Raw genomic sequence first — 27,949 nt, 5'->3', positions numbered from 1 at the left:
GGATAGAGGTGTCCTCATCCTGAAATGGCTTTTATATTTCTGAACCTGTTATAAAAGCTTTTCTTAGAAGCTTTCTTTCTAAAAACAAAATAGTTTTTATCGTAAACAAGGCAGGCAGCACATCGGTACAAAGGCTATCTTCACTTACTTTTATTTCTGGGCTAGGAGAGGTGCCATCATTCAGTCCCTCTGGGAAAGAACTAAGAATTGTTGCCCCAGCTTAATAAATGAAGAAAACAAAGGATAGATAAATGTTGTCCTTGAAACCTGCTCTGTGTAGGCTTCCAGTGCTGTTGCATGTATTAGGATTTGTTCTCAATACAAAGATTTTTTAAAATCCCCATTTTTTAGCAAGTTTAAAGGTAAGTAAGTTAGGACAGCTCTCTATAGACGCAGTCCTAGGGGAGCAAGGAGACAGGTAGTTTCTATATCAGGGTAGTCAGTCAAGGCCAAGCATCTCTCTTATTTGCAGTGAATGTGAACCAGCTACAACAAAACGAGAGCTTTCCTTCCATTAAGATATTACATCATATTTGACTGTCTGGGCTTCTTCATCTCAATACAGTACTAGGAATACTGTACCTGTGTACAAGTCTTTTTTTATTGCAATGAAAATACAGCTTTAAATATCTCTCTTATTTTCCTGTTTCTTTTGTGCTTGGTAACACACAAAAGCACCACTAAAGACAAGACATTCCACAGGAAGTATCTGCCAAATTCAGTTATTCTACCATGAGCCTGAAAGATGAAACAAAACTTTGGGCATTATCAAAATGAATTGTGTTTGTTCAGACAGACAATGCAGTAGCTCCTCTATCTTCTGCTTCATTCATATGCAGTAAAGCAGAATACTTCAAAGAAAATTGAACACCTCATGGGAACCTCACATCTCCATCTGGTTTTCTTAGGGAATTGAAATTATTGGGTGATTTGAAAATGGCATGGACAAACCTTTATTCAAATTCTTCTTCTCTGAAAAAGCTTGGACAAGATCAACAGTCTGTTTTTGAGTCGCCTAACACTGTGAAAGCCAAGTCTCTGAAGTCAGTTGAAAGTTGTCTGCATACAGAATTTGTGTTTTCTTATAATGATTCCCTGTTTCTAATATCTTTGAACCTTTTTCTGTATGAGGGAAGAGAAACTGGAAGGAAGTGTAATTGGTATGGGGAAAACATGGCTCTGCATGTTCTCTTTCTTAATCCTGTGTGCCTGTAGTAGTTGCTCCTCTTTAGTGACTTCAGCAACATTTGTGGAAGTGGTCAGTAAAGAGGTATAAGGCATTACAAAAGGTGTCTTTATGCTGGTGCTTTTAATTCAATTCAAAATGATCTGAAAAAGATTATGGTTTGAAAAACAAACAAAAAGAAGGTGCGTTACCATTCTTCTATGAATGTGTAGGCCCCAAGACAGAGTCCTTTCTGAAATGCTTCTGCTTGGCTTTCATGCTCAGTGGAATACACTGAACTTTCACGTGCATCCGATGTCCAAATCAGCCTTGAAGACTGACACAAATCTGCATTTCCGCAGCTGGGCTGAGTCACAGTTCTGTCAACTGCCACTGCATTACAAACATCTTTTCTACTGCAAAAACACATTAAATTGTGTCCTGGCAGTCTGTGTTCCCTGTATGTGATCATTCACTACCCCTCCTACTGACAGGAACCAGTAAGATGAATTAGGTCCATTGCAGCCAGTTTGTATGTGTCCTGGTGACCTGTGTTACTTAACATGCAGACAGAATGTCCCCTTGGTTTTTGCTGCTGTAGGATCTTTACCATACCAGAGGACGTATGAATAGATATTTGCTCTTTTACTTTGTCCCTGTGCTGGGCCATGGATTATTAATTCAGTATCAGTCACAGCCTATTGGCTTTGAGTGACTGCAGTAAATACAAAAATAAAAGGGAAATTCATTACCCGCTTTTACCTGTTTAACACCAACATCTTATTTCTTGCATTAGGTCTTTAAAATTAATGTAGTGAACTTTTCAAGCTATATACAGCATTAATAAACTATAAACTGTCCACCAACTTTGCCAAGAACCTTCTGTGCATTCTGCCTACACTGCGGTTGGCTTGAACATTTTGGTATGCATTCTCTTACAGTAAACAACATAAAGCTGCATGTGCAGTACTGCAGCAATACCTGTATGTTATGACATTAAGCATAGGAATTTGAGCCCAAGCATCAGGTTATTTTGTCTGGAATAATAAATTTTAGATAAATTAACCGGGATGTGAAAGATGACGTCCTTTTTTATATCATGATATTTATGATAGGTCTGAGACTGTAATAGTGTCCTGTCTTGAAAGTTTTATATTAGGATGAGTAGTTACAGGTACAAAGTACCAGGAAGAAAGACAGGCTGTTCTGCTGACTTTAGGTCTTTGTTTTCCCAAGGGATGCACCAGGTGCCTTTTCCTATTTTTTAAATAATATGTTATTTACAAAGAATTTGGGATCCAAAGTGGAAGTGCTTAGCAAAAATGTCACATATAATGCTGTTAATTTACTAGTAGTGAGTTCGGTACAGAAGACTGAGATGTTTTCTCTGCATGGAAAGCTGGGATTAAAAAAAAAAAGAGGCCATATGCTGTCCATAAACAGCTTAGTGAGTGGATGTTCCTATATGTGGCATTGCCAAAATTGGTATGTGTATCATACAAAATCATGTATGTCAGCAACATGGAATCACGTAGTTTGGAAGGGACCACCAGGGCTCATCTGGTCCTACCTCCTGCTTGTTGCAGATCCCATTAGATCACAGGGCTGCATCCAGTGTGGTTTCCAGCAGCTCCAAGGATGATAATACTGCATTGTTTCTTGGCAGCCTAGCCCAGAGTTTGACCATCCTCATGGCGGTTTTTTCCTTATGTTGAATTACAACTTCCTGTAATTTAACTTGTATCCATTGCCACTTGTCATTTCATGGTGTACCTCTGTGAGGATTCTTGTTTCATCTTCCTCCCTCCCTCTCATTAAGCAGCTGCAGGCAGTGATAAGCTGTCCCCCCTGCCTGCTGTTTTCCAGGCTGTGCAAACCATCTCTCTCAGCTTCTTCTTGCATGTCTTGCTGATTGCCTTGGTGCCTCTCCTGACCTGCTCTACTCTTTCAGTGTCTTTCTTTAACTGGGGAGATCAGTGTTGGAGGTGCTGCTCCTGATGCAGGCTCACAGGTGCCAGAAAGATGGGAATTATCAAGTCCCTCAGTCTGCTGTCAGTGCTTCCGTTAGTACAGCCCAGGATGCTGTTGGCTTTCTTTGCTGCCAGGGCACGCTGCTGGTTCATGATGAGCTTGTTGTCCACAGGAACCTCCAGGTTTTTTTCCTTGCAAATAGGCTTGCTAGCCAGTTGGCCTCCAGCCTGTCATGTTGCATGGGGTTATTTAATCTCAGATGCAGGACTCTGCATCTTAATGTATTGAATGATAATTATAGAATTCAAGGTATCAGTTTGTAGTTTTGTGCTGGGAAGAGCTAATAGCTTGGAGTCTGTCATTTGGGAAAGCAGCGCCATTCTCTCTAAATAGTCTAAATAATATGGAATTGTACATAATGACTTTCATTTGTGGATAATCAGTTTAACAAAACTTAGGCTAAAGCTGCTGCTATTTCATGTGTGACCTGGGTTAAAGAAATTACAGAAATGGTAATAAATTGCCAAAGAAGGTGAAATTAGTTATTCCTAGAAAAGAGAGATATATTTTTAGGTTAACAATACTCTGTTTTTGTTGCTCACGTTTATATATAAGTATGGGTAAACTAATTTGGGAGCAAAGCCTGTACTGTTTTTGGTTTATTCTGTTTACTGATCAAGTGAATATTTCACTTTTCTTGTTAGATTACAATAGTGTGGAAGATTTTACTTAGAGAAAGCATTCAAAATATACTTTATTCTGAGGATATTGAGACACCACTGAATTCATATCACTATTGACAATGTATGATGTACAGTGGTTGTCCCTTACTAATGTGCTTTCACATGAACATAAATTCTCCTACTAAAAGATAACGTTAGCGTTTTTGTATTTTATGTCAATTTTCCTAATTTAAAAATTTGATTATTTTGTAAGAATTTTAAAATTACACAAGTGATTTGGTAGTTGATAACAAGTGTGGATTATTTATTTATTTATTTTCCTTGACAGTCATAACAGAGATAATTTCTTTGTGTTGTTAGCAGAACCCTCAGACGTAATACACATCTTTCCTTGTGTCTTTTCTGCTCTGTTAGTTCATTTACTCTTTTTTAAGAATCCTGGAATTTGTCCGAATTGTGTCTGTGAGAATGAATTCAACGTATCCTTGTCCATGGTCTACTGCAGCTTTCTCTAAGGGGCCTCATGCCTGCAATGTTAGGAAATTCTGGTGTGCTGTAAATTAAGCCTCTGCACTGAAGACTCTCAGCGAGGAGATATTACAGAGGAAACCAGCATTTCTGGTGCTGCCCGTGATTTTCAGAAGATGACCCCCTTTGTTAATGAGGCATGCAATCCCAATTTGGCATGGGTCAGAGATAGGACGATCTTCTTGCAGGTGAAATGTCATTTGCCACATTTTGCAGAGTATTAGGCTGAACCTATATTTGGTTGGCACCTGTGCTCCGAAACTGGCATCCCACCTTGTGAGAAGGCAGAATGCCACTCTGACAGATGGGGAGGAATGCAGGCATGCCAGCAAACCAGTGTATTCATCAAGGGGTCACATTTCTCTCCAGGAATGTTGAAATACCGGTACATGCAGAGCTTCTGTATCTGAGGCACACGTGTTTCTTGGCAAGGACTGAGGTTCCTGCTGAATGTCTTGGCACCGTACGTAAGGAAGCTTAGTGAATTTTCATGGCTTTCATAGGGTTTTCACACCATGGGAGCCTACACATAATTTCTGCTAAGAATGGCCCTACGAATATAAACAGAAGAGGGAATATATTTTGCAAATTATTCTTTCTTATTAACAGATTAAGAACTGTTAAAACACCATCATAGCTTTCATGGATGATGATTCTTTTGATTAGTTAATGGTTGGTTTATCCTGGTTTGAGGGCAATAGAACGTGCAGTTTGGCAATTGACCCAAAGTGTGAATATGACAGCTTAAAATTCTACCATTTCTTTCTCATACTGTATTTTATTTTAACTTAAAAGTAAATTCTGGAATTCCTTCACACTTTTGTACTTCATCAAGAATTATTTTTTTTTTCTGTGTTCCTCAGAATGACATAACATATTAAAATTAACGTTAGGACATATCTTTCTTTTGCTGAAAGTAATTCGGAATGGTTTATTTCAATGTTTCTACTATCTTTTTTTTTTTTTTTTTTTTTTTTTTTAACCTCCAGAATAACTGTAAAGCTTTTCTATTTCATCCATTGCAGCACAGTGTTTTTCACATTTGAATAGCTGCATCAACATGAATCCTTTATAAGGACCTTAAGGTCCTTATAACAAACTTTGCCAAGTCCCAGAAAACAGAAGCTAATTCACATCCCAATACTCAGCTGCCTCATGAATAAAGGAGAGTCTGTGCCTGACACTTTGAAGCTGTAGCTGTTAAACCATACAGACTATTTACCTCAATAAATCATTATAAGAAACTAAGGTACAATTATACCCACAGAGAAATAGAATTCAAAACACTGATTTATGTGGTTCAGTGCCTGTTCCCTTTTCCATCATGTTTTGAATTTTATGCATGTTTGTCATCTTTGGCTGCTTCCATGTATCTTTAAACTAATGGGTCTTGCTTTTTTAACATTCCTCATTAGGTTTGTTATTTTACTTTGACACACAGACATGATTTGCACGCTGTACAAAGTTTTGAATTTAAAATTAACTATCTAATTTCTTCTAGTACAGAGCGAAAATGGAAAATGTGAGTAATTTGCTTGAACTAACATATGCCCTTTTCTGGTTAATTTGTGATCATCTAAGCTGAAATTCCATATTATAAGAATTTTGGGGGAGTCTTATTTGTGGGCTCTGGAGGAAGACCATCATACAAAGGAATGTATCATTGTACTTTTAAGAATTTACTTGCTAATCTAGAGGGATATCGTAAGGAGATGGAAGCCATATGAAGTTATATTTGCAGCTAGTTCCTCAATTCCTTTATCCCTTGAAGAGATGAGACTGAAAGATGAAAACTGAACTAAATGAAAGGTTTAGCTCAGAGGAAGGAGCAGGACTGAAGCTGACAAGTAATTCCACACAAAATGGTAGAAGTAGGGTAAATATATCTAGCAAGCAGGGTCATGGACCAGCCACAGACTCAATTAGGCCACCCAAGCCTTGAAGAAGATGAATGAGCATGCAGTGTTGTCCTGCACAGGAACAGAGCACGGAGTTATTTAATAACCAATACATGTTTCTTAATAAAACTTCAGAAAGATACAAGATTTAAACAGAAATGTTAAATATGAATGTTAGTGAATATACTACAGTTCTAAACCTTTATGCCTTGCTAATAACTTTGGGAGTTGATGCTTCTGTGGGTCTAAACAATGCTGAATGCAGGTATGTCACCCAATCTGTCTGATCCCACTGATTTGTTTGGGTTTGAGCAGCACTTGTCTCTGACACTGAGAGGAAGTTATAAATCTGTTTTATTACAGGTGTGATTTGTGACATGGAGAATCTTAGACCACATGTAACATTCATGTGTCTTGTTAGAAAAGGTCTATTTGTTGAAGTTTGAACATTTCAGACTACTTTGGTTTTAAAGTGGGCACTGGAAATTAGAGTGAGAAGCCTAAATTGCTTGTTACCTTGTGAAATTTCATAAGAGGTTCAGTATATGTTTGAATATGCATATATACTCTGTACAATGCTCATAGTATACTTATATACAGAGTGTGAGTAATCAGAATATGAGTCATAACGCAATCTTGTGCCTCTGTCATTCACTTGACATCTAACTAATATCTAATACATCTAACTCTTATATTTCTGTGGGGTTTTTTGTTTTGTTTTGTTTTTTCTTTTTTGCCTCTCTGAATCTACAGACAGTTTGTAGGAAATAATATAATCCCTAAAGATTTCCATATGCAAGCAACTGCTGTGCAATAACATTATCTATCCAAAACTGAAAACTCATGAAGAATATTTCATATCCTGTTGCCCAGTGTTCTAGGAGTCCATGTCACCTTGCTTTTACAGACTGATAGCAACTCAAATTGGAATTTTTCAAGTTGAACAAATATATGGTATTGCATTCTACTACCAACCTTTGTGGCTGTGTAATGTGAGATCTCACATACTAATCTAGACAAGGGGACAAAGTTTAGGAACCCTGAAGTAGAAAAGCAGGATAAACATGTACTTCCAGGAAAATCAGATATGTTTACATTTGTTACTAAGTCTGTTTTTACCTTGTTTCTGGAAGAAACATGTCTGCAATGTCAATGCCATTCTGTATGTCAGAAAATGTTGGCTGATTTCAAGAGAATTTGACAGTGGGGCAGACTCTTACACTTCTTTTTTACAGGCTTCAGAAAAATTGGTGACTAGGTAGAAACAGAGTTACCCATGATGTTCCTCTGTACCAATTCATGAATGCAACAGTATCTCCAGCCAGCCAGGCATCTTGTCTTAGTTTCTGTATGAGCTGCCTGTTGCGTATTACCCTGCTGAGCACCCAGCTGCATTCCTTGGTGAAGGGCTGAAGGAAACCAGAGCTCCTCGTATTACTCTGGTAGGAAGAAGTGGAGCGAGAGGTCACAGAATATAGAAGCAGAACAGGGGAATTCATGTGGGTGGAGCCACGTGAGCACAGTAGAGCACAAACCTACTGGTAGCCCCTCTGTGAACATTTACATTGCTTACAGAGCAATCTGTTCATTAAAACTGATCACATCTTTTAAAATTCTGTTAATGAAATCACATTTTATAGGGGCTTTGTGATACCTAAATATTCATTTTTTTTTCCTCTGTGCTTTATGTTCTAGAATGGAGATTCCCACTCCATTACAAAAACAGCAATGTCATCAATGATTAAAACTTCTTATATAATATTTTCATTAAGAATATTTCAAATTATTAATGCTCCAGTTTGCTATGTTATAGCGCTGGAACTGAACCACAAAAACAAAGAACTACTATATTTTGTAAAATATTGAAATCTCATCATGAGTTTAAAGAAATTCTGGGACATTTCAACACTTGCTGATGTTTTGAATATTTACTAGGATTTACTGGCTTGGCTGACTTGGCAACTTCAGCGTGTCAGTTTTCTAAGCAACAAATATAATTACATCCTGAATGCTATTTGAAAGCATCCAAAGTTAGTGATAGTTTGCCATGTAAATTGAAACACCACCTTGCCATTGGGATGACACAGACACTCAGGAAACTGGTTCTGCTAGTACTCATGCAATTTTCTTTTCCTGTAGAGACTCTTGTACCTGCAACTTTCCATCAGCTCTAAAATGGTATATGTCAAAAATAACAGTGCTTTAGTTCCTAATGAAATGCCTTACTAAAATATCTAAGGAACACTTTCAGGTGTATGTTTTGGTGTAAATATGGGTTTCAGAGAAGGGTGAGTACTTTAGCTACATATTATCTTTATTGAAATAGTAGTGCAGGTGTAACCTGGATGTGGATGCAGCTGTGATAGTATGAAAGGGCCGTGTCTGCTTTCCATAAAATCAGGAATTTCACACATGAGGTAGAAAACAACTTTATGATCTCATCACACTACAGGGCCTGAGCTGATTAAATTGAGGCAGTATAAGTAAGCATAACTTTTGTATATAGACTTTTGTATGTTCACATACCTGAACCAATTTGTTCACATTACCTAGCAAGAGTTTTTTAATGGCTAGCTTGCGAAAAGTAATACAATTAACAAAGTATATCTTCTGCATGTTTTTTCTAATCTTTTCTTCTAATGATAGATGCCTTTCAGTCATTGAAACTTCAAGATCAAACAGAAGTTTTTTGACTTTAGCAATGATTTTTCAGGATATCCAGGGATTATATATAGTAGATTGTGTATACAGCATGAGCAAACAAAGCATCAACAATAACCTACAGCATGGTTTTATCTGGATGTACTGATTTACAAGGAAAACAGTTTTGGATTTTTTCTTAAGTCTGACGGATCATAGATTGCATGTTTAAAAGTGAAAAAGGAGTAGCCAGACAAGGAAAGAGAAACAACACAAAAAGCCTAAAGTTTGCGAGTTACCCTATGCCGAAATCCTGGCCTCTGATCAATAAGGAATCCTTTATCTGACACATATTGAGGGATTATAAACTCAGTGTTTTGGAGGATGTGTTTGAACAGCATTGACATCAAAACCTTCTGAAAACTCCAGGTGGATTATGAACTGTGTGCTGTTTATATCTGTAAGTATAAGCAGCTGAAGAGTTGTTTCAGAGTCTTATCTATGCTGCACTTTTGCAAGTATGCTATGCTTGTTTCTAGGAAATAATTATTAATGAGCAATGGGGTGTTTATGTTGGTTGAGTGGTTAAGGCACAAGGTCTCAAAAGGTCAGGGTTTCCCTTGCAGTAACACTACAGGCAACCTTTGTGAATAGGATAAATCAAGTCCTCACACTATAGCTCAGTTTCTCCATGCATACAGTAGGCGTAGTAGTTGCAGCATGTGATGGGATATTAATTCTATTTGAGAAGTGCATGCATGTACTTTTAAAGATAGAATAAAGCTGCTTTAGGTGTTGCAATTTGAAAAATATTTTAGAGAGGGCAATGCTATACTTCCAAAAATGCTAATTGGAAAAACAATTAACTGTATCTTCCAAGAATCTATGCTTGGAGAGTCTGAAAACCACACAGAGGACATTTAATTTAAGCAGTTGTAACTTACATGTGCTGATCTGCACGCTTTAAACTGTTTAAGCAAGTTTTCTTTGCTGTGAAGAATGTCAAAGATGCTGAACACCTCAATGAACCAGCTATTTATTTCAGGGTGGGGGAGTTATGTAGTATTTTAGGACACCTGGAAAAATGTTTAATAGAACACCTCTTACCATATATTCTGGGATCTGAGTAGGGGAATTGATCCAAATGTGCCTAGAAAACACACATAGTCACATAAAAACAACCAGCATAGAAACAGAAGTGAAGGGAAGTGACTAGTGATCAAGTGCTTGCGCTGTATCCCACACATTATAAACTCAGGGAAAAGCTTAATGGTAGATTTAGAAGACACCCACACAGAAAAAGCCTTTTTGAGTCCACACTTTGTCCTGTCAGTTATTTTAGTAGTTTCAACCTGGTGTTTTTTACTGCTGCCCAGCTCTCTTAAACATGGAGAAATTTGGATGGGGGGTGGGAGGAAGGGATGACAAGGGCTGGGCTTTTAAAAATCAAATTGAATAAGGTGTTCCTGTTATCTCTTGGATATTTAGGAGGAAAACATTGTTGCATATTGAAAGAAACAACAACAACGCTGTGTTAGATACTTTGAGCAAGTTACTTGTGTTATACCTAAAATTGGTTTTCTATTTATTTTTGTAACAAATGAAATTGTGAAGAGGCTGCCAGTGGCAGTGAACTAGTTAATAGAAATCAGGAGAAATGTGGACTGGAGAAAGTAAAAATTAACAGCAGTGGATCTGCTATTATAATAAGCCTTTTGTTTGACAAGCTTATGCACTTTATTTCAGATGTTAGTAAGTGAACACTCAGAGTATTCTTGAACACCACAGAGAAATAGGATCCTTAGTTCTGCTTTATAGTGATGGGGCTTCTTCAAAATCCACATTTCATTAAGTTTATGTCAGAATGAACAAAAATTATCTGTTTTGAGGACTGATAAATTTCAAGCACCTTTCACTTGTGATCAGACTTTACCAGGTCATTTATTAGCATGGCTGCTGCTGTGTAAGGGAGCTTACTTGGAACTGTTTATTGTTCTGCTGGTGCCTTTAGGCAACAAAGCCAACAAAATCTTGGCTGGATAACATAAAGAACAAAACATGTAATTTGGTGATAGACAGATTCCAACAGTGGGTAAATATGATTGAGGAAACACAGTATAAAAACAAGAACAGGTTAAATCTAGAACAAAATCTTACCCCTTTGGCTGAAGGGTCATTTTGAATCCGCAGCAAGTATGGCTCTGCAAAGTCCTTCAGGGGTCAGTGCCTCTGTTACTATAGACTATAGCTTAACAGAGTAATTTGTCTGCTATACAGCGTTCCCATTGTTTTAATCTATTGCTTTGTGAATGCCTGATCCCAAGAGCAGTTTGATGGCTGGTGAGTGATACCCATACATGTTTGAAGCAGAACAAGGATGTTGGTCAGAAATAACAGCATGGAGACAAGAAGTGAAGCTTTGCCTAAGGTCATGTTGTGGCATGGTGTTGAATCTGGGAGCAGGCTTTCATTTCCTTATTTCCATGAGTGTGTCGGCTTTCTGGGAGAATACTGCACTACTGGTCGCTTTTACTTGGACTTTCATAAAACCCATAGCTTTTGCCATGAAGGCAAGGAGTAGTATTAGAGAAATAGCAGAGGAAAGAGAGCACTGACCCAGGTGTTGGACTCAATGATCTCTAGAGGTCCCTTCCAACCCCTACAATTCTGTGATTCTGTGTATCAGAAAGGTTACAAAGCACTCAGCTCTTTGGTGCTGTGAGGCCCCTCTTCCCTCTTCTTATAGCAGGCACTAATTTCACTTGTAAAGGCTACAGTGCTGGCAATTGTTTTTACTTATGCAGGTATTGAGGTGATAAATTTTAAAATGTTTGAGCCAAAGATGTATCTTTTATTCCTTCAGGCTGAAGAGAAAATGTTAATTTATGTGATTGGATTACTTTAAAAATTTGCTGAAGAAAGTTTTTGATTGTTTGCTTTATGTACCTGTACTAAAACTCATGACTGTGTATTTTCCTAAGGAAAGCCTGAATGAGCAGCCCACTAATACGTAATGAGGGCGGTCAAACAAGAAATTCTTCTTTCCAAATGTTTTGATTTCACCTAGAAGTGCACACAAGTATCTGTCTATGCCCTATGGATGTATTTGTCTTCGTATGTCTTCGTGAATGTAATATACACACATGCACACAATGTTAAGAATGTGAATGTATCTATAACCTCATGCAAAAGTTTAATGGAGTTTTATAAATTCTATGTATTTCTTGTTAGGTGAATGGCTAAACTAAGAATTAAGAATGTAATGAGTTGGGATTAATGCTAACAATTGATTTCCCTGGTCACACTTCTGTGATTTGATTCTAAGATGGCAAAGGAAACATGATGTAATAGTTTCTTCCTTTACTCACCATCTGAAAACTTGTTACTATAAGCATTCTTCTATACATAGTGAGTGAAGGCAAGCTGTTAGCAGTAAGGGAGAAGCTCATATTGTGGTCTTAGCCTGGCTCTTTTAGCTTATTAATGAACAGGTTTTACTTTAAAGTGTGTAGGTGTCCTAATCTTGATCTGAGTTTTAGTAATACCTAAGATGTGCAGAAAGGCAAGGAAAGCTGTATGTATGCAGATACCAGTAAGAGTTAGAGGTTCTAGAGAACAATGTAGCAAGGTCTTCTATTATGGCATGCATCTGTGGGTAGAGGTTTCTGCTTTCTGGTAATTTTGTAAACCTGCTGAAGTAACTGAATTTATTCTGTAGGAGACATAAAAATGCAGTTTGAATGTTGAACTGTTCAGCATCTGAGCACAGATAACAGTCTTAGATATTTAATGTAGGTAATTTAAAATTTTTTGATGGTGGTTTTGTTGTTTGTAATTTACACTGTTCTTGGATAGCAATATAATTCATTTCTTTTTCATTCCTAATGAAACTGTAATATCTGCAACATTACTAAAATAACAATTGTTTTGAAATACCTTGTATTTTTGATGGTGAAAAGTAGATAAGGAATTTCAAATTTAAGATTACTGATTACTGACTTGGAAGTATGTTTTACTATATTGAAGTAAATGAAAATTGAAACAAGTTGGGCAAATATTATTGTGTAGCTTCTTTCTGCTATCCTGTTTAATGACATCTCTGTGTTGCAATAGATACTTTGAAGCAAGAGAGAAAGTAATTGATGGTGAAATTGTTTGCTTGATTTATAGACCAGCTTTCCAAATATAGTTCATAAACTTCTGGCCAGAAAAATTACTTGATTCCTCCCCCCCCCCCCAGTAAATGCTAATATAATAAAGCACAGCGTCTACCAGAATTATGTATATGTGATATTTTTACATGCTATGAGAAGCAGATTGGAACCATAACCATTTCCATTTTAACATGTAAAAATGCAACTACTGGATTTTTAAAATTACTTTAAAATTGTGAGATACCAAAAGACAATCTGTAGCTACAAGTAATTTCATTAAGAATTCTGAACTTCAAGTGTTCACACTTATAGTTCATGAGAAATGTTTGGTGTGTCTGTGACCTGAAAGCATTTTTAATGCTTGTTCAGGGAAAGATTCTCAAGCCTAGTGTAGGGCAGCATGCCTGGAAAGTGGTCCTTCAGTGTGGAATATTTTCAAGTTTACACATTACCAGTAAGCAAAGTAACCTAGTTCATATTCTAGCAGTGTAATTAATTGACTTGTGCATCTTGGTGACCATTTAGAAAGGAAGAATTTGTTTGTGTTTCTCATTGTTGTCCAGGGATTTTGCCTGTTCTGTGTCTTTCCACAGGGCAGTGTAAATTTTGAGAGTGAGCTGAACACCGACTTCAGTCTGTTTAAAATAAATAAATAAATAAATAAAAATATAACTCCAATATTGAATGTCCTTTCATACTGATTATCTGCCTTACTGTTGCTTCTATAAGGCAATTTATACTCGCTGTGTTTGGAGGCATTTGCTAACCTTGACTTCACTATGTGTTTTTTTGTTTGTTTGTCTTGTTGTTGTTGTTGTTGTTTTGTTTTATGAATTGCTTTATTTCTTCTGTATTCATCAAGAAACAACATATTTCTTTAGGGTACTGTAGGAGGTGAGTGAATCTAGCAGAGTTTAAAATCTGATCCACTGATCCACCCATGAATTCTCCTGATGTCTACCATCCAATAAAGAGAATAATTTCATGTCACGAACTCATCCTAAAAAGAGATCACTGATCTCTCCTGACTTGTAATAATCTGTACATTTTAGGTAGGGAACACTTCATGCTTTCGGAATATTACGTGCCATCTACTAATTTAGGGTGGTTATTTCATAATCATGTTATGGTAATGTTTTCTGTATGTGTATCATAATTCAGTGTGTTGGTAGGAATGTGAAGATGTACGCCAGCTTGGATAATCGTGTGCTACACAGCATGGGGAATTGCAAAACATTGCCTGAACAACAACTGTGGAGATAGCAGCCCCAGGGTTGCCTCACTTTGTATACCAACACACTGATTAAAAGAGCTGGAACTCTGTGATGATTGACTTAGACAAGAGTTATGTTTTTTATGTTAAAATACTGTAAATAAGAAAGGCATTTTGTGGTTCTTATATTCTCATTTCTATGTTTTACTGTCTTTCTGCTGTTAAGAGTTTCTGCCTTTTTTTTTTTTTTTTTTTAAACAAATGAAAAAGGACTGTCCTGTCTCTGTGACAAATTCCCTAAGGAAAAATCTAATTAAAGCTGATCTAATCTAATTTAACCGCTAGGTGTGGTTGAATCCTCGAGCTGTGCTCCTGCAGGCAGTTTGAACTCAGCTGACGTGATCTGCTCAGTGAAACTGAATTTGGTTTTGAAGATTGCTACCAAAACTCCATAAAGAAAACAGACCAGAAAGGGATGGGATTTACAGGTGTCATTAAAGCCCATACTTCATTTCCCCAGATTCAGATATACTATCCTGTTCTCCTGGTTGCTATGTATTTCCCCTTACCAGGATGTTTTCTGCTTGCTATCCAAGATAAAAATAAGCAAATAAATATCCAAATGGGATTATATCAACTAAGCTTTGTTTTTATGGCCAGCATCAATGCTTCAGAAAGCTGATTCCTATCCTTTCCTCACCTCCCCACAGTGGCTGTACACAGCATTGGGAAAGTCTCACATTAAAAGATCTCTGAGAAACTTTTATTTCTGGAAAACTAGAATCCTGGAATTGTCCAGTTCTGAAAACAAATTCATTTCATGTGAATTGCTTCTGATCCCTTTTCTCTTTGAATTCCTTTGACAGCTCCTTCCCAGCTTTTCTCCTCAACGTATCATTTTATGCTCTGTCCTTGCTTCTCTCTACTGCTGTCCTTTAGAAGCAGGCATTTTGGTCCCATCTTATGTTCAAATGTTTGTGTTAACTATTAAAGTATGTTGCTGTTCATTCCAATCTTTGAAATCTTTTTATGCTCCCGGATCATTTATACATGGTTGATAATTCCTAAGTTTTCAGGAAAGGATCTGAAACATTTATACTTCAGGAAAGGAAAATACTACAACAGTGGGAGCACAAACATGTATGTAAATACTACATTATCCTACTTAAATTTAGAGATGTTAGCTAGTCAATATGTATTCTTAGCACCAGAAATTTCACAATACCAAGTGTCACTGCTGTCTGTTACAGTTCTTCATTATGGGCACTCATGACAAGTCACATGGTCATTACAATTTTTTAGCATTTTCATCTTTTTTCCTCTAAATTGGTGACAGTTTTAGCTTCCTTCCAGCTAGTACAGGCTGCAGATAGACAAACTAAACCTAGTAATATCTTTGTATTTACTTAAGTACTTTGAACACACAAACTGCTCAAATATCTCAGTGGTCTGAGTCAGTCTCTGTGCAGCTGGCTTGCTGAGCTAATCGAAGTTACTTTCAAATAGATGGTTCTCTTTCAGGAATTAACATGCCAGCCCTTTATAGTCTCCCTTTGGTTTTTGTCAATTGTCAGTTTCCAAAGCTTTAAGAAAATTCATCTTTTACAGACATTTTTATGTTTTTCATAGCATTGCTACTGTAACCATCAGTGGAGAAGTGGAGACATTGCTTCTTTTATTTATAGTGTGAATGCTATATTAGAGATCTTTTTGTTGTTAATTTTATTTCCCTGTGAATAAGGACTTTTCTACCTTCTTTTAAATTCAGCTTACCGTTATTTGATCATGTCTTACTCCGTTGTCCTTAAAACTTAAGCTAGGGTCCCTTTATTTGTTCTGAAAGCCTATATATCCTCAAGTGACAAAAGATTCACATTTTTGTGGATGCGAGATGGCAAAGTTAACGTGCCTGCATAGAGAAAAGAAGTTCAGTCTACAGCACTGTTAACTCTGGCCAAATGCTTTCTCCTGGTTTGCTCAGTCTCAGACTTTTCCAGTCCTTCTCAAGCTGTCTCTACCTTATCTAACTATCTTACCAAAACATTTATTTGTTTTAGTTGTCTTAAAAAAAAATACATGGAATAATATGTTTTATAATGATATGGAGTCCTGCGAACTAAAAATAATGCTTTCAGAAGCCAATGCTTGTGTGTTCCTGTCAGCCCAAAAATACACGATGAAGGCTTAGAAAGTGGAAATTCACTCAAAAATGTGGTCTGTATAGCTCCAGTACTCAAGTCAGGAATGATTTGTCCTTGCCTATTACATTCTACAGAAACTATGCTACAGAACTTTAAGACCATGGTGTTTTGTTTTTTCTCTTGCTTCTGCCTCATTCAGTGTTCAAGTAAGCTTCTTGATTTTATTCCTTGTTTTTCTTTGGCATCTTGGTGATTTAAACTCTGAATACATACTCGTTCTATCACAGTGTTTTCAAAGAAAGTGCAGAGGTTTTAGAGGAAGCTTGTAAGTGGTCAGGCTGGCTCTGGCTCCAGGTCCATCACAGCTGGAGTTGATCTAAGTCTGGGCTGCCTTGTCCTCTCTTCTATTGCCTCTGGCTCTGTGTTTCCACCTTCTCCATTGTGCTGGCACTAGCTCTTGTGTGATCATTTTGTGAATTGCTCCTTGGAGCAAAGCTGGTTGAAAAGTTTTTTTTGTTTGGTTGTGCATTTCTTTTTTTAAAACAACTTTTGTGGGGTTAGCTTCCAGACAAGTCACCTCCCTGAATTGGCTCCTGTGCACTTGTGTGGGTGTTAGTGCTGATGCAAGGGAAAGAACAGAAATGCTTAGTTGGTAGAGAAAGAATGGGAGGCAAGACTATATTAACTGAACATTTGTCTGTTTAATGTGCCACAGGATCACATCAGTAGGCTACAGTTCCACTCTTTCCTTCAAGCTAAAAGTAGTGATACAATCTCCATACCAGCATCTATTCACTTTCTTTCTATCTCCTCTTGGGTCAGCCATAGCTTTTGTGTAGCTGCTTTCAAATCACAACAGCTCCTCTTCCACAACAGAGATATGTTTCTTTAGCTGACTTAATATTAGTGCTGATAGCGAGGGTGGAGCCATGAAGGTAAATTATTTGATGCCAGCCATCAAGCCGCATAAATTAACAGTGGAACTGCAGCTTGTGAAGTACAGTTATTAGGGTTTACAAATTAAATTGTTTAGCCTCAATGTCACTTTTAAGAAGGTTTTTCTTGAATGAAATATTATTTTCCTCATCTCTTCCTTCAACATACAACTTCCAGGTAAAGTCTTTTTGCCGACACCTACAGGTCTTTGTCAGTACTCAGCCCAGATCTGGTGTGTTTCATATTTCAGAAGTTGATCATATGTTTTTATACACATGTATATATTTTTTTATTGATATTTAAATAGAAAAATGACAATGCAATACAGTTAAGGTAAGGAATGCTCTACAAGATTTTCATGTAAGAATAATTTCATATGCTTACCTGAAATGTGCATCTTCTCGTAGAAGAAGATTAGGTAGATCTACATGGAATGTAGATGATCAGTGTTCCTTTAGCATTTTACATAACTGAAAGTCTACCATGTGGTTCGTATTCTAGTCACACAAAGCAGGGGAACTACAAAAGGTAAATGCTGAACCTAGTCAAGGGTTGCAGTAGTCATACAAGACATAACTCTTCTCACCTTTAACAAAATACCTATATTTTATTGATTTAAATTATTTATTTCTTTAGTCAGAGGAAAGGATAGGCCAGACAGTGGGCAGTTTTTCTTTTCTACATAGTTAATTATGGGCAGAACAGGATAATACTGAAATAGATGATGGAGATGCCATTCTGTATTAATGTGTTTTATTTCAATAGAATTCTACATAATTAGACTGAACAGCTACTCTTACAAGGGCAGCTCCAAAAGTAATGCTTCCTATTTTGTTATATTGGTCCACAATGTCAGGAGCAGATGTTGGTGGTGTGGTAGTAGAGAGTCAACCTTCCTGCTAATATTTCGTTATATGTTGTTGCTGCGTGGCAGATGGCAGCGGGGGGGGGGGGAGGGGCAGTCTTACATAATGGCATCTGACATGGAAGTACAAATGAAGCAAAGGCTGGAAAAAAATGACACCCACTGGCATTCATCAACATTTGCTGAATGCTTCTGGAAACCAACCAGTGGCTGTGGGAACGGTGGGGGGGGGGGGTACAAACCTCTGGGTGACAGTGGGTCTCCTCTACTGGTGCAGATTTTTACGAGCGTGTCGTGAAGGCTGTTTTTCAGAGTGACCTACATAATTTCCTGAAGTTATCTGAGTTATAATTGAGCCCTGATGCTAGTTTGTCATATGCACAAATTTTCTTCCCACTTAAGTGTAGAAAAGCTTCACAAGACTGACAGCTTTTTCGGTAGTAAGAAACTTCAATTATTTCATCAGCTTATCAGTTACTCTTTGTACAGAAAGAACAGCATCCATTCTAAAAAAGCTATGAATGGTAGAAGTGATGGTGATTTGATCCAGGAAGAACTTTTAAGCAAGTATCTGAGAAAGCACATTGTTTCTGTCTTTTTCATGGAAAAAGAAATTGAAACATAGTGCTGGAAAATTAATTTTGGGTTAGAAATAGCTTAGTTATTGAACACAGAGCTGTTTGTTTTGTCCAGAGAGTGTGTTCACAAAACTTTGGTAAATTCTGTAAGAAAAAAATATCCAAATGGTGTAAAGATCTTCCTGGCTAATAATATAACATCCTCAGTGTAACCGTACTACAAAAATTGTCTCCAAAGCTTAAGGAGTAGCATCTTAAGGGCAAGAGGCTAAATCTGAATGCAAGTATAAAAGCTGGAAAAGACTGAGCATATGCGATTTCCCACCAGCACAATATTAAATGCAATTATTTTCTTTCTGCTAAAATCTTGAATATATCTTGCAACATAACCTCAAAGAGTCCCCCGCTGCTGCTGATTATAGTGAATCCCACTTCCTGCCACCCAGTAAGTCTTTGCAATTTTCTCTTTTTCGCCACCCTGTGGAGATAAATAATGTATATTAATGTGAAAATATCAACAGTAAAATCCCTTAATATTCTCCACAAAATAAAACTTCTCCCTAAATCAAAGGATTCCTATCTTTCATTAATTATTTTAGCAAAAAGAAGCAAGTTCCTCATGTAAAGGCTTTGAAAAGTTTGAATCCCACTCTTAGAAAACAAGTGTGCCAAATACTCAATGAGAGAGAGCTGAGGTTTTTAGAATCCAAAGTTCAAGGATTAAAAAAAAAATAAAAAAATAAAAATAAAATGATTCAGTATGGTATACTACATTTAGAGTACCTATCTTATTCTTTCTCTTTTTAATAGGCCTTAATAAATTCTTTAACATAGAACCTTGGAAAGTACGTTAGAATGTATATTTTTTTGCTATTCCTTTGGAACTGTTACCTGTGCTGAACATGGTGGTTATGCAGGATATTTTACAGAATGTTCATCACATATGGCCACAATAGATGCGTATGCAATCAAATCTAATACATCTAATTCCACAGTCAAATGTCCCTAACTTTGTACATTGGAAGAATAACAGTTTTTCCTTGCAATTACGAGTTCTGGAAAGGAAAAGCAAAAGCAGAAGCTGTGACACTTGAAATACCTTCAGATTCCAATACTTGACTGAAAAATGACTATTCTAAAGAAGCTAGTGACTTCTGTTCATAAGAGCTGGAGATTTGGGGGATGATGGCTCCATGGCTGATTCTGTAGTGTTTTCCTTTTGCTCATCATAATTTTATTTTAAATCCCAACTTCTGTGAGCAAGAGCTTTCTATGCTGGAGGCTGTGAATGCTTCCATTTTTATTATTATTTTTTAAAATCAAAATGTTCACCTTGGGCATGCCTTTCTGTTGCATAAATTAGAAAGCTAATTGAAACACGTGTTAAGAACGGGAAAGGGAGAGGAAAAAAGAAAAAAAAAAAAGAAAAAAAAAGAAGGAAAATCATAAGAACAGAACCCTTAGTCGTAGACATTTTATTTGTTTAAGAAAGAAATCCTAACCAGTCCCTATTATTAAAATACCATGGAATTAAAATAATGCCAAAATAGTGAGAGGTGAAATACTAAGAGGCAAATTGTGCCTCCCTCCTCTCAGATTGTGGCAGGCAAGAATTCAAGGACTCAGCCAGGAGGCTAATTTCTGTGGGGGGGGAGGAGTGAGAAGGGAGGATACTTTTTGTGTCTCTGAGCTTAGGAAGCTGGCACCAGAAAAAAAAAAAATAAAAAGAATTGGCAGTTATGATATGGGTTGTATTAGCTGTTGTGGTGCTTGGCATGAGTGTAACACCAGCACAGGCTGTTTCAGGCTGAGATAGATGTTGCTTCCTTTGTTTGTCCTTATCTCCCCCATCAAATACCAGCTGCTGAGAAGGTATTTTCCCCGTGGTGATTTTTGAAAGGTACACAAAATATTTTCAGTAGTACCTTGCTGTTAGGTTTCAGTGTAAATAATGTTATTTGTAATTTGTGTAAAAATCCATCCAGATCAGGAAGACTGCTACTTTCTGCCCCAGTTTTATAAACGTTTATATGCATGTTTAGTTTTAACTGGGAGCAGTGAACTGTAGTATGGCTGTATCTGCAAGATGGGAACTTGACCTGCTTTGCATATATACGTTTTACATATGTAACATAATTTTGCTCCAAGAGAATAGCCTGTAGATGGGAACTGAGTTGTTTAAGAGTCCGTCGAAGAAATTAAATCAGGCCGCCTAACATAAATTAAATATTTTTGTACTTTAGTGCCATATATTAATTCATAACTGAGCAAATAATAGGAATAACAAGCACTAACAGAAGTTTAAATTTATTCAGTGTCTGAGGTAAGAAAACCAAAACCAGCTTGGATGGTGGTAACACATTGGTGATTTATGATTACCTTTTATGATTAAAACGAAAGGTTTTCTTGAATTATTTTACCTGGCACAAAGAGGTTTTTGTTTGTTCTGAAAATGTATGTATGATAAGATAGCCAAAATACTTAATGTCAAGTTGGCTGTGTAGTCCTCGTGCTTCTACCAGACTGCAGTCATAGAGCAATGCATAGTCCTACTGTGTGTGACATAGGTCTTCAAAGATGTGAAGCCTGAGCCTCATTACTAACTTGCATGAGTATTTTTACACATTATCTATTCCATCAGTTTAGTTCCTGATACTGCTGAAGTTTATATGCCTGGAATTACACAGAGTGAATAATTCCATTAGAGTAAATGGGACTGCTACAAATGTGTGAAGTGAAACATGCATGTGAGTCTCTGCAGAGCTGGGACTTTTAATGGGAATCTCGTTACGCATAAATATAATTAATGTGAGGAATCTTTTATGGTTTATGTCTCCCAACAATCTCACTCCGTGTAGAAAAACAGGGTAAGAAGATGAAAAAGCCAGAAGGATAGGCCCCAGCTTCCCCCAAACATATGCCTACATTTGCCTGCATCCGATATAAGCAGATAGGGATCTGTCTAAATGGAGCTTGAGGCATGCATTCTTTGCATTTTTGTATTTTTTATTTTGCTCAAGTGACTTGGTGTAAGTGACTTGTTCAAAAACACTGTAGGTTTGTAGCACAGCCAGGAATAGAACCCACATCTCCTGACTCACAGTTAGAGACCAGAGCTCTTAAATTTCTGTGACAGGTCCACTTGCCATGTTTCTATGTGAGGGTGATTCATAGTGTTGCTATCTTCCAGTGTTCCATATATTTTTTAGTATGATCACATTCAATAAAGGTGTAGAATTGAATATGGTCTTATCCTGTGTAGCTGCAGAGCATCTGGCTTATACAGACAAATGGTTTCCCACCAAAAAGGAAAACTCGGAACTGTAGATTTTTAATGCACAGATCTTGTGCTATTGCAGTGTTAAGAAGTCCTTGTTGTTATGAATGTGCATTATGAGTATATTGTACACAGTCCTGGTATGCAAATGTGTAGCATTCAGAGAAGTGAAATAATTCTGTGTTATTATTATCTTTGTAAATTGCATCTTAAGAGTTTGTTGAGGACTTTATGACGGCAGTTTTCTATAGTCACAGCCATACAGCGCAAAGTGTTTCTTTCATTATTAACAATAACTGAGCCAATGAAAATGCTTTTAAATATACACCAGACAAGCAGTTATCCAGCTCTTCCTTCTTACCATCCACAAACCATCTTTTAGCATCTTATAAACCAGCATGTAAAATAGCTTTGTAAACATCTGCTTTTCATTGTTAATTGTCAGGGAAAACTAGAGATTTAAATGCTGCTTTTGTAGCGCTCCTTAATCCTATCAGAGAGGCGAGCTCTAGATGCTTCTCCTCTTCCACTGCAAATAGCTTCTTCAGGCTGATATTTTTTCTTATTTAATGTTTTCCTCTCCCCTCACCCCCCTCCTGTCTTTAGTTTTGTTTTTAATAGTGATAGTTTCTATTTACTTACAAACAGGCTTGTTTTATGTCTCACTTTGAAAGGTCTTGCATATTCTAATCTGTGTAGCAACTCAGTACATTTAAACAAAATATACTTATGTAATTATTAATTACAGTGTAAAAGGGTCTGAAAACATACATTTTGTTCTAGGATGTGCTCAGTATTTTTTTTTCTTTTCATTTATAAACTGCTAGATTAGGTATCATGTCATATATGCAATGTGAGAACAAGGGTATATGCTGATGCTGTCGTATAACGGCAAAAAGAAATAAGTACATTTTCTGCTGCTAAAAACCAATTATGGTATTTTCTTAAAGAACAAAACACTGCCTTTATTTTGGTTAGCTTTTCTGCTTTAATAATCAAGTCATTAATGGCAGTTGAGTGTGTCTGGCAATAATTTACCTAAGGTAGCGTTTGTATCACACAGTAGCTGCGTTCTACAGGAAAAATAAATCTATTCATGTTACATTTCCTACCTCTAAAGCTTCTTTTCTTGCTATTGTGTTATGGTTCTGGATTTGGAACAATTTTGACTTTTTGATTCTTACACAAAGGGACCATTCATGGTTTGAAACTATTTTATATATTATAGTTTTTAAACAGGAATAAATCTTTCTTTTTTTCTTTATAATATTTTGTCCAAATCTGCTTCACATTGAAGCATTCCATTTTCAGTCATAGTCTGAATTTTCCTATCTTTTGTCTTTTAAACTTCAGTGCTTTTCAAAGTTAAAGTCTCCTTAACTAGTTTCTTCAACTATGTGCTGGATTATAGTTTTAACAGTAATTTAGAACTCTTCCTGTTTTGTTAATTAAATCATAATTGGAGGTTACAGTTACTTGCTTTACTTGCTTGTATTTTTTATTCCTGCTTTTCTATATTTACTTCCATAACTTCTCAAAAGATTTGTTACACAGACCTCAGCATCACTGCATGTAAAATTAATTGAAATGACATATTGTCCCAGTTTCTATGACAACCATATCATGATGCCGATGCTCTCAAAAATTTATAAACTGCAATTTCAACTATGCTAATAGCACCGGGCAGAGTTAACATTTATTTACTTATTATTCTTATTAGAATTAAGCTTTCAACACTCGATAAAAAGAAAACCTGAGAACAAGGTGTGTTTCAGCATTTTCCATTTGCTTGGCGTTGGTGTTTTTGTAAAGGAGTTCTAATTGTTACGAGAAGGTCTCTTAAAATCTAACTGTGATACACCATGTTGATAAGGAGCTCGTGACAAATAAAACATGTATCATCAGTCACAAACTTTTAAATTCAACATCTCAGAAAGAACAGCTACGGTGCAATTTGCTGTAACTGACTTACAGATAGTCTTGTTTTGCTAGGGAATACTGAGAGCCCACGTATTCCTATTTCTTTTGTCCCAGATGCTAAACCTCACACGTTTGTGACACGAGTACCGAAGCACTTATACAAGTAAAGCCACAAGAACGAGAGTCTGTGTGACCAGACACAGAACTAGAAACCCACTCACAGCATCTACTTATGTTACCCCCTTATTTCATTGTAAATGCTAAAAACCTTTTGCCTGGTAATGTGAATTATTTTTTCCATATTAAATACATACTTTCAGTATAATCATGCCACTCCATCAAGCTGCAGGCTTTTAGAAGTTAGCTGATTTTAGCAGTTTGACAGGGAACTCTATTACTCAAGCAACACTCACACTGGAATCAATGAGTGTTTTACTTGGGTAAAAAATTTAGGACCAATGTAAGATGCCTTATTCAAGTTACTTCATAATTACAGATTGCAGCGACTTAAAAAATAGTGAGTTTTGCTTTCAAAACACACTTATTTTATTCAGTATAACTTGCACTTATTAAAAAAGTGTGCTTTATAGTCCAAATTCATGCTTCTGGTGTATAAGACTTATTGATCATTGATTCAAATAGGAAATAAAACACCTTGATCTTCCAGTCACTTGTCTTAGGAAGATTCCAAAGCAGCCGAGTCACATTTACTGTACTTCGGTCTTAAATTTGATATTATGCTGGAGGAAAAAAATCATATAAATGAATGTTCAAATACGTTGAGATCATGTCGCATTTTAGTTTTTAGCAGTCTGCACACTTTCAGCAGTTCCTACCCAGTGTTCCAGGTTCAGTGAGCTATATTAAAACACACTTGGAAAGATTTATACAGTGATTTGCTTCTTAGCTGACTTTGGTGCAAGAAGTTACTACTGCATGTTTTGGTTAGAAATCGTGTTCTTATGGGTGATCAAAGGGAGGAGGTGGCCATACCACCTGTGCAGTGTGCCATGGGATGTGTAACCCTCATTCAGAATGGGGCAGGTTGGTAAAGCTTTGTATCTCCAGAGCTCTTTGGAGGCGTCTTCACCTCTGGCGTTGATCTTTTCTGAACAGTTTATCCATTTTGGCATCACTGTTTTAGTCTTTTTAGCAAGAAGTATGCGTTGTACATGAACGGGCTTTGAACTCGTGAGTGAGTGGAACAGCCAGCAGTGGCTTAGGCCGGACACTTCTAAACTCAGGGGAACATCTTAAAAACAGTGCATTTTCGAAGTGCACAGCAGTAGGAATATAAAATACAAAATCACTGGTGATCCTGAGTATTCACTTTCTTTCTGTTCCTGTGTCATATGCATGTGGCTTAGTGGCAATGAATTTATTTGTAATGTGGGCCAGTCCTCAGGTCAAAAGCAGCTTTGTGTTTTTATTCTGGCCTTTGTTGGCTTTTTTGTTTGTTTGTTTTCACATAGTATCTTGTTTGTACTGTAGTAGTTAGGTCAAGAGCTTTGAAAATATACTCTGGTCTGCCACATAAGACAGCACTAATGTGGGCTGCCAGGAGTCCTTAGCACGTGTGTCTTTTCAGCTCCTCAGATAGGGGGGTACAGTGCTTCTGTGTCCTTCCCTTGTGCAAGTCACGCTCAGCTCTCCCTGATTGTGTAGCAGCACAGGGGGCCCTGCAGGTGTGTATGCAAGGAAGTGGGCCGTGGGATGGATGGCTGCCATGGGTATCTCCTGCACAGCTCTGTCTTGCTGGTGAAAATGGATGTTTGAAATAATTGTTCATCTTGGAGTGCTTTGACTGAAAATGATGATTACTTTTTTTTTTTTTTTTTTTTTTTTTTTTTTTTTGGTATTATTACTATTTGGAGCTTCTTAATAGCACTCTCATGATTCATTTGCTTACTCTGCCAATGCAACTCGTAGCCAAGAGCTCAGTGACTTCAGCTTTGCCGGTGCAGTTAGTGCCCTGCTGGTGACGGGACACCTGGGCGTGCTGAATGCTTCCCGGTGCTTTGCGGAGAGCATCGCTCCGACCAGATGCCGAGTCCCTGGGCATCGCACCTTCCCGGCTCAGGGCTCTTTGCGAGAGCAGGGCTGGGAGCAGCGGTGCGTGGTAGTACGCTGTGCTCCCATCGAACAGCACCTGCCTCCCGCTGCTCTTCTCTTCCTTATAGCTTCCTTGTGCCTGGAGCGTGCCCAGGAATCTCCTTGTGCTGAGCCTCGCCTGCAACTTGAAGCAGTGTCACTCCAAACACTGCTTGTGGGTCTAACAGCTTAGTCTTTATCTTTTTTAATTTGCCTTCTACTACGTGAATCGAGTGTAGATTACTAACCTAGCCTGTGAATCGAAATCCCCGGGAAGACTTGTGAAGTTAAACCTCTAAGAAAGCCCGGGCAACGGGAACGGCCTGTGTGTGCCCGAGGACGGGACCGGGCCGGGCGAGGCAGCGTCAGCGCTGCCCGGAGCCCTTAGGGAATGGCCGGGGCTGCTTCCCGCTGGCCGAGGATCGCGTGGGGCCGCTCCTTTCTGCCCCCAAGCAGGAGGGCGGGGAATACCCTTGCCTTTTTTCTTCGCATTGTGTTTTCCGTTTCTAAGTCTTCAATTCCTCCCTTCTTTCCCTCACCCGCGTGTCCCTGTGCGTGCGGGGGCCCGGGCGACGCTCCCACGGCGGAGTTTCCCGGCCCCGCGCCCGCCGGCAGCGGATTCTTCGATGACTTTCGCGCTGCCGCTACCGCTGTTTGTTTTGCTTTGCGAAGTGCTAATCCGAGAGCCCCTTGGCAGGCGGCTGCTCTCGCTGCTTTACACGCGCCGGCCTCACGGTGGCGTTTTAAGCACGTAAACAAAGCCCGAGTGAGCGGAGAGGCGAGCGTGTTTTCTAGTTTACCTTTATTAGAATAACAGTTCCGTTAATGTTTTGGATAAATCAGAACTGCCTATTAAAGGAGCTCGAGTACAGGAGCTGCGCGATGCTCTGCGTCAGTGGAAGGTGTTTGAATCTTCCCGGCCGGCACAAAGCCGCGCTGAATTAGAGCGGTCTGTGTCAGCGTCACGGTGTGGTCTCACCTGAGGTTGTTTTTCTTCCCCTTCTCTCTCTCCTCCCCCAGCCTCCCAGGAGAAGTTTACAAAGAATGCGATTGAAAGTGCAAAGCGGCAGATACCGACGTTAAACTCCGGCTTGATTTCAGTATAACGATCTGAGACACGGCCCCGTGCCGCCGCCGCCCTCATTAATACAGAAGCATGCCCCTGGGACCTGAGTCACCCGGAGAGAATAAACACAATATAGAGTCATCTTACCTCCGAGCCGAGAGCGCACCGTTAGAGGTAGGAGAGGGAGAAGTACGGCCCTCCTCCGGCCCGGCCCGGCCGCTGTGTCGCGGGGCTCCGGCAGCGCCGCTGCTACCGCCCGCCCAGCTGGGATCCGCTCCCCAGCGCGCTCCCCCCGCCCCCGGCGGGCAGTCCCCAAAGTCAGCCCAGCGCGAATCCGCGAGTCAGGGGCAGCGTTTCGAGTCAATCCTCGCTGCTGCGAATCCCCCGTGGCTTCCCTCCGCCAAAGCGTGGGACAAAATTGCCTCTTAGCCTGAGTTTTTGTCAGGCGTCGTTGGCGATCTAGCAGGTAAGGCGGCTGCTGGCTGCCAGCGATTCCCGCTGCACTTGCAGAGAGCGGCAGAAGCCGGTGGGAGTGTGGTCTGCTATTCGTTAGGGAGGGGGGAACGGACCCTGGAGGTGATGCAGTGAAACACTTCGACTTCCTCGCATTGTGTTTGTCACAGATCACGGGCGCTCTGCTTCTGTAACATTCACTTCAAGCATTCTCAAACCCAACCGGAATAAGTTCTGATCCTCCCCTTTAGTTTACATTGGGGTTGTCAAAGGATTAAATACGTGAAACTTTATTTGACCGTGGAGTTTACAGACCCTGGGATCCCTGCGCGCTCTGGCCTTATTCTAATTCTATAGCGGTAATTACCCT

At 38.5% G+C, this 27,949-nt stretch overlaps 1 protein-coding gene and 1 long non-coding RNA gene across 8 annotated transcripts in view; one reads left to right on the top strand and one right to left on the bottom strand.

Moving 5' to 3' along the window:
* The window catches only part of SOX6 (SRY-box transcription factor 6), a 389,870-nt gene that overhangs the window by 4,304 nt on the left and 357,617 nt on the right, over positions 1–27,949 (top strand). For 2 of the 6 annotated variants that reach the window (XM_085548565.1, XM_032444750.2), the window contains exon 3: positions 27,081–27,300. The gene's annotated coding sequence lies outside the window, so the exon portion shown is untranslated. Of the gene's footprint in view, positions 1–18,242; positions 27,939–27,949 lie in introns of those variants that run through there. The other 4 variants (XM_085548578.1, XM_085548564.1, XM_085548579.1 and 1 more) reach the window with 3 other exon arrangements.
* Positions 136–27,380, bottom strand: LOC146760699 (uncharacterized). Of its 2 annotated transcripts, none has more exons than XR_014946478.1 (2): positions 27,274–27,380; positions 136–4,898 (listed from the first exon to the last, which is right to left on the bottom strand). It is a non-coding gene; the product is annotated as an uncharacterized LOC146760699 (long non-coding RNA). The 2 variants fall into 2 exon arrangements; XR_014946477.1 differs by having other exon boundaries at positions 136–19,250; positions 27,274–27,376.

The sequence above is a fragment of the Coturnix japonica genome, chromosome 5 (assembly GCF_054131305.1).
Source record: "Coturnix japonica strain WE chromosome 5, WE-NBRP24, whole genome shotgun sequence".
In the NCBI taxonomy this organism is placed as follows: Eukaryota; Metazoa; Chordata; class Aves; order Galliformes; family Phasianidae; genus Coturnix; species Coturnix japonica.
The sequence above is the reverse complement of the archived record's forward strand: the minus strand, read 5'-3'. Positions and strand labels throughout refer to the sequence as shown.